Below are 13499 nucleotides of genomic sequence, written 5' to 3' on the forward strand. Positions count from 1 at the left end.
GTAACTAGCCATTTGCCATTCACTGTTCCATGTAAAGGACTGAAATAATTTTAAGGGAATATAAATTATTTACGACGGACACTGCTTATAGCCTATATTTGTTTAAAATAATTTTTGTACTGTTTACAGAGAATATGTCCTGTTAAAATTCTTTCTTCAAGCGTTCATTGTCGGTTCATCAAGAGGATGGCGTCTTCGTCCACGCAAAGCGTTTAGAAAGTCCATGTTTCTACGGAGAGAAAATTTTGCTCTGTCACATTACAAGACAAGCGAATGAATAGATATCAACTTCCCTGAAATAAATTGTGACGCATTTGTTCACAGTACTGATTCCAAGTGCTGGCTGCTTTACCTTGGATCAGTTACGACAGACGTTTGATGTGGTACACAGATTAGAGGCTTTCATCTTCCACGTCAGAATTCTCCATGCGCCTTTATATTTACAATTTTTCTGATTTCACACATTGGATCAAGGTTTTCACCTTTTCTTCTTCTTGTATATTTACACATATTTTCAGAGTAGCCAAAGATGTGATTCATGATGCCAGTCTATTCAGCTGTCTGCTCCATTGTAAAAGTATTTTCATATTTTCTGTTGTTACTGCCACGTGTAAAGAAACTGTAAATAGACATCAGAGTTATCTTGTCACATCAGCCGCATGGCTGTTTGCGATCTAGACAGCTATGCGTCAGCACTAACTGCTGACCGAGAACTTACCACAAGATCTGTACAACAAGCCAACAGTTGTTTTGCTGTGTAATGTCTGATTGACGCCTTGGCACTTGTTTGAACGTTTAGAGTGTAACAGTCAGCATGACAGAACATATGATCAATTCGACATGAAACTGAAAGAGAAGTATAATGTCTGAAAGGAAGATTCAAACAAAAGAAACCTGTTATTGAACAAAATATTTAAAAGCTTCCTGAACTAAAACATAATATCTGTTTTCACAATCATTATGAAAGAATGAATGTCGCTTGAAACCAATGGCATTAGAGTCATCATGGCTAGCTCGCAGGAAACATTTGTGGGAAGAAATAACGAAATGACGAATACATTTTACGACAGATTATGAGGAAAATTTTTGGCCTGACAAAAAACGGATACAGGCTGACATCCCGTACAACAACAGAGAAATTATAAGCATGGCAGCAGACATTAGAAAAAGTGACTAAAATTTTATGGACATGTTCAAAGACTCCTGACAATGAGGCTTACACACAAAATTTTAAAATATACAGGAAAATTAAAGAACATACCACATACAAACAATGGAACGAGTACACAGGAATATGTGTAGTCGAGGGTAAACAAATAAAGGTGTGACAAAGTCACTTAGAAGGCTAGCGACCATTCTAGTAAATACGCGTAGATCTGTAGCTAAGCTGGCTAGGTCGCATAAAAACTCATACAGCAGATGAAGAACTGCTTTACTGATCACAAAATGTGCATAACGTATGTCGAAATTATTTCCATGTTCATAAATCTAAAACAGAAATATTACAAATGAGTTGGTATAAAAATATGTTACAATAACGTTTTAAGTTTGTAATAACTAACCAACATTAAAAAAAGTGCATACTCAGGCCATTCCTACCAACGCAAACGCAAAGGTAGCAAGCACATGGATAAGATATCAACCGGCTGAGTATGTAACTTGAGATGGCGGACTAAAAGGAAGGCAAAATTGCCAGTAAGTGTCAGCAAGGTAAACATGGTGGCACCATGTCACATATACTATGACAATAAATTACATAAAATGGCAAAATTAAAAGAGATACACCAGTGCACATTGAACTGTACAATGGAATGAGCTATTTTAATGAAATAATAAAGGTAACATTAAAAAACGTTACATATAGATCATTTTATGATCCAAGTACGTGGTGCTATCTGACGGTCAGTACAATTAGGGAATGAGGTTATAAAACAGGAACCAAGTAGACAGAAGAAATCCGACGGTGAGAGAGAAAGAGAAGCAGATAAATGACGAAAACGAATCTGAAAGCACCACGCGATCGAACAGAGTAAATACGCAACTGTAATACAGGGTGTGTCTCCTATCGGTCGTCAGACACATTTTATCTGGTGCTTCGGCAGATATCTGCAATTGAGTTTTTTCGATGTGTTGCTGGAAAGCGTCGGCCAGTTTTCCGACACTACGAAAATGATATTTAAAATGGAATTTTACGTGCCAGTTCGGTTGAGCGGTTCCGAATTAGTCTAGTGCGATATTTGTTTTGTCCATACGTATAAATAAGGAAGTTAAAACACGAGGAATAACCTGCACTCCAGCATCTCGGCACCGCCCAGGCCCGCGCTGACTTCCATGCAGCAACGCTGTTCAATCGCTGCTGGATTACGAGTTATTCTCCGTGTTTTACAATCCCTGTTAATATATATCCATAAAACAAATATCACACTAGACTAATCTGTGACTGCTCAATCATTTGGGCACGTAAAATTCCACATTAACAATCTTTTCCTCTTAACGTTTTGTGTCGTCACTGAGTGTCGCATGAAAGACTTGAGATATATTTGTTTGGGTCGGCTCTAGCTACACATTGCAAAAACAAATTTTAAAGAAAAACTGAGCTTGACGCTTCTTAGGAGACAACCTATATATTCAATACGATCTTTCCAAATTTAAAGTTCTAAATGCAGATCGCGCTACTGGCCTCTTTTCAGACATTTCCTTTTTCTAACATTTTCAATGTTCTCTACAGAGAAGCCATAGTACAGACGCAATTTCTGTACCTCAGTTCAGTAGGACTGAATCAGCCAGTGCTTTTATTTCTGTTGTTAGCTATTTCGATCTGACCGACGGCTAAGTAATCCCGTCCGAAGAATAAAGACTGTCGGTAAAAGACTGAGAAGTAATCAACAGCGTCGTTGGTGAAGGGGACACCACGCCTTCCTGGTCGAGTAATTTATTTCAACTATAAACGCTTAAATCTGCCGCTGGGTTGGTAACGGGTTTTTCTATATTCTTGTTCCAGCAACTGTTAGTTCACAGAGCATGCTTCAGCTACATGTGTCCAGAGCATGAACTGACTGTGACCTCACGAAATGACGGAAAACAGGAAAGGCACTACCGATATTTCGTTACCAACTGATAGCAATGTTAATGTGTAAATAGGTACATTTTGCTGTAGCTAAACAATTTTCTCCGGCATGTTATTTATTCCGAAGGAGTCAGCTCTTTGAATTTTGGGTAAAGTAGTAGAGAGACAGTGAAAATTAGGACCTTTGAAGCACTTAGTAACTCATGTTCAAATGGCTCAACTGGAAGACCATTGCCTCTGAAAGAGAACTTTTTAGGTTCCGCTAAGTGCCTACTCTTGATCTGCCATGAAATTTCAGGGACTGTAATTGTTGACAGTCGACATGAAAAAGCAAGCACATAAATGTACGGTAAGGTGTCTCTTCCAAATGGACGGTTAAAATTGTGGCGGATGGAGAAAACATAAAAAGGATTACAGTAACTCAATAATTCTCAACTAATGGAAGTAATCTTCTTAGTGCACATAACTTAATATCGATCAGAATTTCATCCCAGAAAGTCAAGGGAATGTTACGAGACACTGCGACTGGATGTTCCAAATGGGAGCGTCAACTAATGCTATATAGCGAATCGTTGAGAAATACATCAAATTTTATTACTTCCTGGAAATAATAGGCACCAGCAACCAAGGAGCAGATCTCTTACGTTATGTAAATGAGAGCTATATTTCCGTGCTACTGTCGTCTACTTGTTCCTGATGTAATCGCTAACGGTGAAAATATGTCGTCGTTAATATGAACGTTTATCATCTCAAATACGAAAGGTACAGAAACAAGACACAGCTTCGGCTTTCTTGGCTTTTGAACAACTGCTTCCTCCTCATCCAATATTTTCCTCTATAGGCACACATAAACTGACACAAAAATTCAACACATCATATCGCCATTCCCATAGAATGCAGTGTTACAATACAAAAGAGACTGAGCCAGCTGGCGCTGTGGTTAGCATACTTGACTCGCATTCGGAAGCACGATGGTTCAAATCTCTATCCAGCCGCTCACATTTTTTTCCGTGATTTATTTTACTCGCTATATTTCCGACACTACCAAAATGATATTTAAAATGGAATTTTGCGTGCCAGTTCGGTTGAGCGGTTCCGAATTAGTCTAGTGCGATATCTGTTTTGTCCATACGACAAATACGCTGAATACCGGGATAGTTCCTTTGAAAAGGATGCGACCGATTTCCTTCCCCGTCCTTTCGTAATCCGAACATGTGCTGCATCTCTAACGGCCATGCTGTCGACGGGACTTTAAACTTTAATATTTTTAATGTAAAACAAGCAGTTTAAAGGTTAAATCCCGACTTACAGCAAAAAATCTCGGTTCTAGAAGAAGGTCATGTTTCACCATCCATGTAAAAGGGATACTATTCTGAGAGAAAGTAAATACGGAATACAATCACATGTATATAACTAGGTTCGAGTTTTCGTTCTACTGACATTAAACGAAGTAAGTGCAGTGAACATGGTAACTGCACCAGCGGCATTACGGAAGTCCTGATCCACATAAAGAATTTAGGAGACAATCTGAGCCACCATCTAAGATTGCTTGCAGATGATGTTGAAATTTACCGTCCTGTAAAGCCATCAGATGATCAAAACCAATAACAAAATGATTTTCACCAACTGACTCTTTATAATAAAAAGTGTGAAATCATCCACATGAGTACCGAAAGGAATCCGTAAAGTATAGGACGCACAATAAATCGTACAAAATTCTATTAAATACTTAGGAATTTAAAATTATGAATAACTTAAATTGGAAAGATCACGTAGATAACGTTGTGGAGAAAGCGAACCAAAGACTGCGATTTATTGGTTGAACATTTAGAAAATGCTGTAGGCATACTAAAGAGACTGCTTACACTACGCTTGTATACCCTCTTCTGGAATATTTCTGCGTGGTGTGGGATCCGCATGAGATAGGACTGACGGAGGACATCGAAAAAGTTCAAAGAAGGCCAGCTCGTTTTGCATTGTATAAAATGCATCTTTGACCGTCAGTTGGTTTTAGTTTAAACCCGAATATCATTTTAATATTTTGTATTATCGCGAAGTAAGGGGGAGAGTGTCACGGATGTGATAAGCGAATTCGGGTGATAATCATTAAAACAAAGGCGTTTCTTGTTGCAGTAGGATACTTTCACGAAATTTCAGTCACCTGCTTTCTCTTCCGAGAGCAAAATATTTTGTTGGCGCCCACCTACTTAGAGCGAAGTGACCATCAAAGTAAAATAAGGGGAATCAGAGCTCGCACGAAAAGGTTTAAGTGTTCGTTTTCCCCGCGCTCTCTTGGAGATGAAACTGTAGAGAAATTGCTTGAAGGTGATTCGATGAACTCTCTGCCAAGCATTCAGTTGTGAATTGCAGAGTAATCATGCATATGTTACGTCGTTGTTCGGTGTTGTCTTATCTTTTAGAATCGAACGAAGAACGTCATTGGTTCATACACCATCCACTCGCCCGGCTACAGCTCCCACACGCCTTTGTTTTATTTTCTTCGCTCTAATAATTACGACTTACACGTCAGTCCCTTTCTCTAAGTTTTTGATTTGTTTTTCTATATGTCGTAGTGACTCCAACAATTATGAATTTTCCTGTGCTCGCTTGCTAACTCTCGGCTTCCACATTTAAATTGTAAGCCCTGCTATGTCTCACTGCCATAAGAAAAACTGGCAGTACGCACTGATCGTAAGATTTCCCGTTTGAGACGGTGACAAACTGTATTATCAACTTTCTTGTTTTCGAAAATCATCTAGCAAATAATTATCTCGGTTCTAACACAATTTTCTTGGTCTCCGTGTACACAACATCCGAAACCAGGGTCTGTTAAACCTGAACTGTTAACTTTTTGACGAAAGCTTGGTGACAGTTACGCAGCATTATAGGAGAATGGATAACTATGCCACTGTCAGTTGTGTCAATAAAGGATGATTGTATCATAAAAAAGTGACTGAGGCAAAAACAAAAAATAATACCTTACAACAAGTCAATCGCCGTCTCCGCGAACGAAATGTCGTTTTTCCCCAAAGTAAAGAATGTCTGAGGAAGACTCATCTGGTTTCGGAAGACTGTGTTCTACATGAATAAGGATGTAACTAGGGGTGTATTTTAACTAACGCATCGAAACTAAAAATGTTTCTTGGTGTCAGTTGTTAGTTGCCCGTTAATGTGGTGGGCGCTAGGGGTTCCCTGGTGCAGCCTAAAGGCTTGCTGGGTGTTCATCTGTGTTTTTCCTTCCCGACTGCGAGAATGTGCCATAAATGCTATAGCGAATCGAGTGGTAGGGGACGTCGCCGGCAAATAGTAACTCTTTCTCGTGCTTCACACGCTCTCTGTGGTGCTGCTTTTGTGGGAACGTTAAAAGCTTTGTCAAGTGTGGTTGGCTGCATGCCAGCAACATTGTCCCTGTCTCTGAAATCGGTCAGCCAATAAGTTACTTAATGCATGCCATAGAAGGTGAGCACCAGGCTGTACTGGACGAGAGTTGTATGGAAAGTTGTCTGTAACGCTGAAGAAGGTATTGTTCCAGTATTCGTCTTGAGTTACATATGGAAACCAGAGAAGATCTCAATCTCTCAAATGTGAGTCTATCGCCTAAACTACAGCGCCACCTTGCTGACTGCATTATAAGAACGAACATCACCTCCACAGCAACCAGCATGAGTTCCAAGAACAAATATCGTTTGAAATCTAGCTCTCTCTGTTCGTCCTCGAGACACAGAGAACAGTGGATATAGACGCCCAGATGGATACCGTGTTCCTTGCCTTCCGAAAGGCATTCGATACAGTTAGACACTGCCGTCTAATGAACAAAATACGAGTGTATGGAATACCAGACCAACTGTGTTACTGGACTGAAGAGTTTCTAGCAAACGTTACATATAATGTCATTTTGAAAGGAGAGAAGTATTCAGACGTGAACGTAACTTGGTGTGTGCCCCAGGAGCGAACTGTAAGTCCATTACTTATCACAATATATATGTCCTAGTAAATAACGTCGGAGATTTCCACGAGACTTTTCGCTGATGATGCTGTTGTATACAGAGAAGCCACGACGCTAGGAAATTGTAGCGAAGTGCAGGAAGACTTGCATGGGATAGACTTTGTGTGCAGGGAGTGACAATTGACCCTCGTCATAAACAAAATACATAGACAGAAAGACTCTTCATTGTATGACTACAAAATTGCAAATCAATCGTTGGAAGCAGGAAGTTCGATAAAATATCTAGGAGTATGCGTACGGAGCGATTTAAAATGGAACCACCTGATAAAGTTAATAGCGAGTAAAGCAGATGCCAGACTGGGATTCATTGGGAGATCTTCAGGACATGTAGTCTATCGACAAAGGAAGTAAGCGCGAAACCGTCACGGAGATGCTCAGTCAAGTCCAGTGGCAGACGCTGAAAGAGAGGCGTTCTGCATCACCTTAAGGTCTTCTTTTAAAGTTGGGAGAGTCAACCAATATATTGCTTCCTCCTACGTGTGTCCCGCGATAAGACCATGAAGATGAAATTAGTCAGACTCGACCCGAAACGGAGGCTTACCAGCAATCGCTCTTCTTGCGAACCGTACGTGACCGGAACAGGAAAAGAGCGGAAATAACACAGGCGCACAAGTACTTTCGTAACACATCGGAGTACGCGTGTAGATATAGATAAGGCGTCAGTACACTCTTTTTGTGGGTAGAATGCAAAAACTTTGGCTGTAGGTGATTCAGCAGCTGCGATGATGGGCTTCCGCATATCGTACATTTTTATTCTGAAAACTACGGGAAATAATTTCCGTTGACATCTGGTCACCCCGTGAAAGAAAGACTTCTTCATCCACGACATCGAGCTGTCACGGGAACGTGACCCCCGTATTACGTTTTACTCAAGCGTGGTGCCCACTGTAGCGCAAACTTTTCACGCGCCTCACAGAAAAGACAAAGACTGATTGCCGAGAACTCAGTCGGCTGGAACTAAACGGGTCACCTTCAAGGGCTGACTTTCTAACAGAAATCGCCGTGCACATGACACTCTGTTTCTTTATCTCCCTCTAGTAAAGAAAGCCATAGCCGTTAACTGCCAGCTGTCACATTCGTTCAACATTAAAACTGTTCTTCTTTCTTTTCTGGTAATAACTACAGAGTTATTCAAGAGGATCAGGCAACGTGCCAACATCAGATTTCACCTTGTCCATTCCCTCATAACATAACACAAACATTACAACAGACAATACACATATCCATTACAGCCACCAACATTCGAGAGATAAACCTAACAGTTTAATGAGCACGTGTCCTGTGCTTATGGAGTTTTCTGGGTTTTGCAGGAGGAATAGTAAATATTCCAGATAGCAGTAGCACAAATTAATTTTAATAAAATATTCCATGTGATATGTATCCAGTTTAATTGGTTAGGTATGGTTGTTAGAATGTAACTCAAACGACCACTCGAAGCGCTAAGCAAAGGGAAATGCTATAAGTTCAAAGCCGATTTTCATTAACTCCACCTCCGACCTCAAGGTCCTTTCTAATTCTCTTGAAAACGCTACGTGTAGATCTTCTGAGATCGTCTTGGCGTTCTTTGTAGTTTTCGCCTTTCAGTCATCTCCACAGGCAAAAAACTAAAGGGTTAGCTAAGAAACGTGACCGTTTCTGGCGATCTATCTTCCGGAGATGTTAAGCTTAGATGGCGTGTAACGTGATGACTAGAATGTGTAGGGGTCCAGTCATGAAAGTAGAACACGCATATCTTTGTAGCCAGAGAAACCTCTTCCGTTAATTTTGGAAGCTCATTTTCAAGAAGTCTAGATAACGGGCTGTAATGTTTATCTATATCTCCATCTACTTAGTTCCGTAAGTAGCTATACATCTGTAACGAATAAAAATTGGGTACACGTTACATGGAATGTTTTATTCGAATTAGTCTTAAACTACTACCTACAAAATATTTACACTTCGTATATGCGGCAGGAGCCGATAGCATCACTAGCGCGAATGACGTATATTCTATGCAGAATGCGTTTCGATGTTTCATTGCAACATGAATATAAGATGTGGTTTACTGCGATTCATGCAGCTATTAATCGTACTAACATTTTAATATCGCTCACTGATGCCGGTAGAAAAATTTTTATTTACCATGCGCTCCTCTTGGTAGAAGAGTGTTACGAAGCTGTTAGATGTGAAAATGCGGTTTGCCGAATGCTAAAGTAGGGTGTTTATAATCAGTAATGAAGAAGATGAATTTAACTTTAGTCTTCAGGGTAAGATACTGTGATTATGATCGATCCTGCTTGTTCACGTTTCTGCACTTGCCGGGGGTCCAAAATGTTCTCGAAAACATACGCCACACCGTTCACTTTCTGAATGAGATTCTGTACATGACGCTGAATTCTTACTTTCTTTTCTTCATTATTTCCCCTACTGTGTATCCCATCTTGTACCGGGTTCACGTTTCCAGAATTTGGCAAAGTTAATTTTATTATTTAACAGTGTGGCCTTTTGCCCATCCTCACACGACAGTCGTCAAGTAACCCAAGTGCGAGAAGTTGTGTTTGCCGTCTGTGAGTCGTGTATTATTTGTTCTACTTGTTGTATTTTAATTGTTTGTGTATGGTATTCCCTGAGGCGGAATTTGGGGATCTGCCCAACATTTACTGAAAAGAGCGTGAAAACAGCTTAAAAATCACACGGCTAGCCAGGGTACCAGTCCACCGTCGTTAATCCGCCGTCCGCGATTGAAATTTCATGTCGTAGTTTAAAAAATATGCTCAAAACGACTATAATCTAATTATGTTAGAAACCACTTGCAAATACTGTATCTCAGAGATTTGAGAAGCTGTCAAAGAAAGACGTAGAACTCGGCCCGAGTCTTACAGGAAATTAGATGATGCTGAGAACGGAATACCTGTGAAAGATATCCAGGCAGCATTTTCTTGAGAGACACATTGATCCCAAAGTCTTACTGCCACGAATGTCTTCGTTGTCAGGCACTGATGTCAAACATATGCAAGCACGCTATGTACTGGCCCCATGATTCACAGTCTTAATGATACGTTACTTCACAAAGCGAACAGGAGGCTATGCCGTACAGGAAAGTGACGTGGTCGTGTGATTAGGTACAAGTGCAGTGCAAACGCGGTAGACCATCGGGGAAAATGACTTCACGAGCATCCGCAACGGCTTACTGTTGATCTCATTAAATTATTGGTGATGAGAAGGAGAAATTAGTGGCAGTACTGATTGATAAGGCGACGAAACAGATGAGCAGATTGCTAAAGCTGTAGAAGGTGTACAAAGTACGACATGAGGTGCACTATGCTGAGCGGACTGAGAATGGAGTAGCTACCACAAATATCCAGAAGCAGAATACAAAAATAAATATTTCATTAACTATATCTCCACAGCAATACCTGCCATATGATGATCAATAGCTATTGTTACACAGAAGTGGTCGACAAGGCTAGCAAAGAAATTTTACAAAAAAAAGAAGAAAGTTCTCAGCATGGGACTTGATTCTGAAAGATGCCGGAATAAACGTGTCAATGAACGTGTCATTCGTTGCGAACGAAACAAAGTAATTTGAAAAGCATTGAATTTTTACGAGAAAATAAAGCACCAGAATAAAAGCGACTGGTAATTTATTTAGACGAAACGCGGATTATCACGCATATTTTTGCGATTATACTGTGCGAGAGGTATTGTGGAACGGAAGTGCCCGTCAGTGTTTACTTGTTGTGCTACGCTGAGCGTTGGCATGTAGAGGTGTCGCCTGTGATGGCGCGCCGCTTGTAATAATACTGGAGCGTACGCTTTTGTTTCCTCACTGCCCCCCCCCCCCCTCGTGTTTCTCAGGCGTAAACACGATATTTACCACCCTACACGGGTCGTCGGGTCACGACTAATATAAGGAATATGATACTATGTCCAACCGGAATTGGGGTGATGAGGTGTATTGGAAACAGGAAAACTGCGGATTAAAACTGTCGAACTCGAGACCTTTGCCTCGCAGGAGAGTGTATTCAAATCTGGAAGGTAGGAGACGGGACACTGGCAGAATTGAAGCTGTGAGGACGGATTGTAAGTCGTGCTTCGGTAGCTCAGTCGGATGCCGCCACGGTAGCTGAACGTGTTCGGTCGGAGGGTTCGCTGCTCTCTCCAATAAAAAACTAAGTGAATAGATCAGCGATGAAATTGCACGGATGTCATGGGACGTCTGCCCCGAACAAATACATCGAACGACAACGAACAAAATGAGATTCTTAAAGAAAACAAAAAAAAATGTTGGCAGAGCATTTGCCCGCGAAAGGCAAAGGACCCGATTTCGAGTCCCTGTCCGATACACAGTTTTAATCTGCCAGCAAGTTTCATATCAGCGCACACTCCGCTGCAGAGTGTAAATTTCATTGAGGAATACTGCTCTAAAAAAAATGGCTCTGAGCACTATGGGACTTAACAGCTGTGGTCATCAGTCCCCTAGAACTTAGAACTACTTAAACCTAACTAACCTAAGGACATCACACACATCCATGCCCGAGGCAGGATTCGAACCTGCGACCGTAGCAGTCGCACGGTTCCGGACTGCGCGCCTAGAACCGCGAGACCACCGCGGCCGGCTAGGAATACTGCGTTTCGAAGGTAGTACCCTAGCAATTGTAACATCCAAACAGGTGACACAGATTGACTGAAAGATTCACTTTTCGTTTGTCTCCATTCTTTTCAAATTCCCTACGCTGCTAAGGGATCACGATTCGATTCGCAATAGACGCTCGAGGTGGCTCCACTGGTAAAGCACTGTCTGTGTGGGACATCTTTCCTGTCCCAATCTCTGCCGGCCGCGGTTCTGGGCGCGCAGTCCGGAACCGTGCGACTGCTACGGTCGCAGGTTCGAATCCTGCCTCGGGCATGGATGTGTGTGATGTCCTTAGGTTAGTTAGGTTTAAGTAGTTCTAAGTTATAGGGGACTGATGACCACAGCAGTTGAGTCCCATAGTGCTCAGAGCCATTTGAACCATTTTTTTGTCCCAATCTCTGCCGAGCTCGCTAACCTGCCGCACGTAATCTGTACTAGGTGTTCTCAGCTAGAAGGAGAAAGATAATGCTCTACTGCGAGAAATGTGAGTAACAGTACCGGGAATTGAATGTGGTTCTCTGCATATGTGTCACACGCGATAACCACTCGATTACGGGAATGTTTATTTTATACGATATTACGTTATAGTATCTTAATAATATGTATCATCATTCAACTGTGTGCCAGGGTGCCCAGTTGTGAATCGTTCTCCTGTCAGTCCATTCTCAAGAAAGTCTTGTGCAATGTTGTACAACAACACCGACATGTACGACATCAGCAACGTGATCATTGAACTTCGGTCCTAATTACTTTCATCTTCGAAAGAACAGTATAATAAAATAGTGTCGTTTTTTTTAAAAGATGAGCGACTTACTAGAAAGAGTGTAAAAACTGAGGAAAACCTGTTGTGAAAAGAGCTCCTTTTCTATAGAAAAGTACACTGACGAGGTAAAACACTATGAATACATGATAAATAGCATGTTAGTCGACCTTTGGAAGGAAAACCAAATGTGTGGCATGGATTTGACAAGTGCTTGGTAAGTTTCCGGCCTTGTGTGGCACGTCACACGTCACGCAATGCCTATAAATCACGGGCTGTTGGTTTATAGGCTAGAGGTGGCACCCGATTGTGTCCGAGATGTGGGCCGTCGGGTTCAGACCAGACGAAATTTGGGGCGATGACTCAACGAGCTCCTCAAAGGACTGCAGCACGATTCTGGCATCGTGACACAGGCATTTATCCTGCTGGAAGATGCCATCGCATTTGGGAAAGACATCGAACAGGAAGGGATGCACGTGGTTCGTAATAATGCTCACGCTGTCCACAACTGTCATTGTGGCTCCAATTGCTTCCACCTATGTACAGTGGAAGACGAAACATCCGCTCCTACTGACCTGGAACCACGGCACAACCCCTGTTTCGAGCAGCGTTCACGTGGATGAAGGCATCTCCGCAAGCGTTTATTCGCCTGGTGTAGCGTGAGATGTGATACATCCGACCACGTATATTGTCTCTATTGATCCGCGTTCTATCTCGATGATGCCACAACCACTGCAATCCTAATTTACAGAGCTGTTGGGCCAATATCGGAACACGTAGGAGTCCAACAACGTGGCACTGACGGGTGTGCTTAAAAACAGTCGTGCATGAACTCTTTAGCCATAGATCGCTGCTACAGAGTAGGCAACCCTCCAGCCTGCGCCATCTGCCATGTGGCTCGGTCGCCCAATATCTCTTCGGGTACTCGTGGTTTCACTGTCTTTCAACCATGCTCAATCTGAGCCACCAGCCATAATAATAAGTTCTTTATTACAGTCGCTAATGTCAATGGATATTCCATTTCCCGCCTGTACGGTGGATAGAATTGCCT

At 41.7% G+C, this 13499-nt stretch overlaps 1 protein-coding gene across 1 annotated transcript in view; it reads right to left on the reverse strand.

The window, feature by feature from the left end:
• Window positions 1–13499, reverse strand: part of LOC124594246 (transcription factor Sox-21-B) — a 159297-nt gene that overhangs the window by 109346 nt on the left and 36452 nt on the right. The window lies entirely within an intron of this gene.

The sequence above is a fragment of the Schistocerca americana genome, chromosome 2 (assembly GCF_021461395.2).
Source record: "Schistocerca americana isolate TAMUIC-IGC-003095 chromosome 2, iqSchAmer2.1, whole genome shotgun sequence".
Classification (NCBI taxonomy): Eukaryota; Metazoa; Arthropoda; class Insecta; order Orthoptera; family Acrididae; genus Schistocerca; species Schistocerca americana.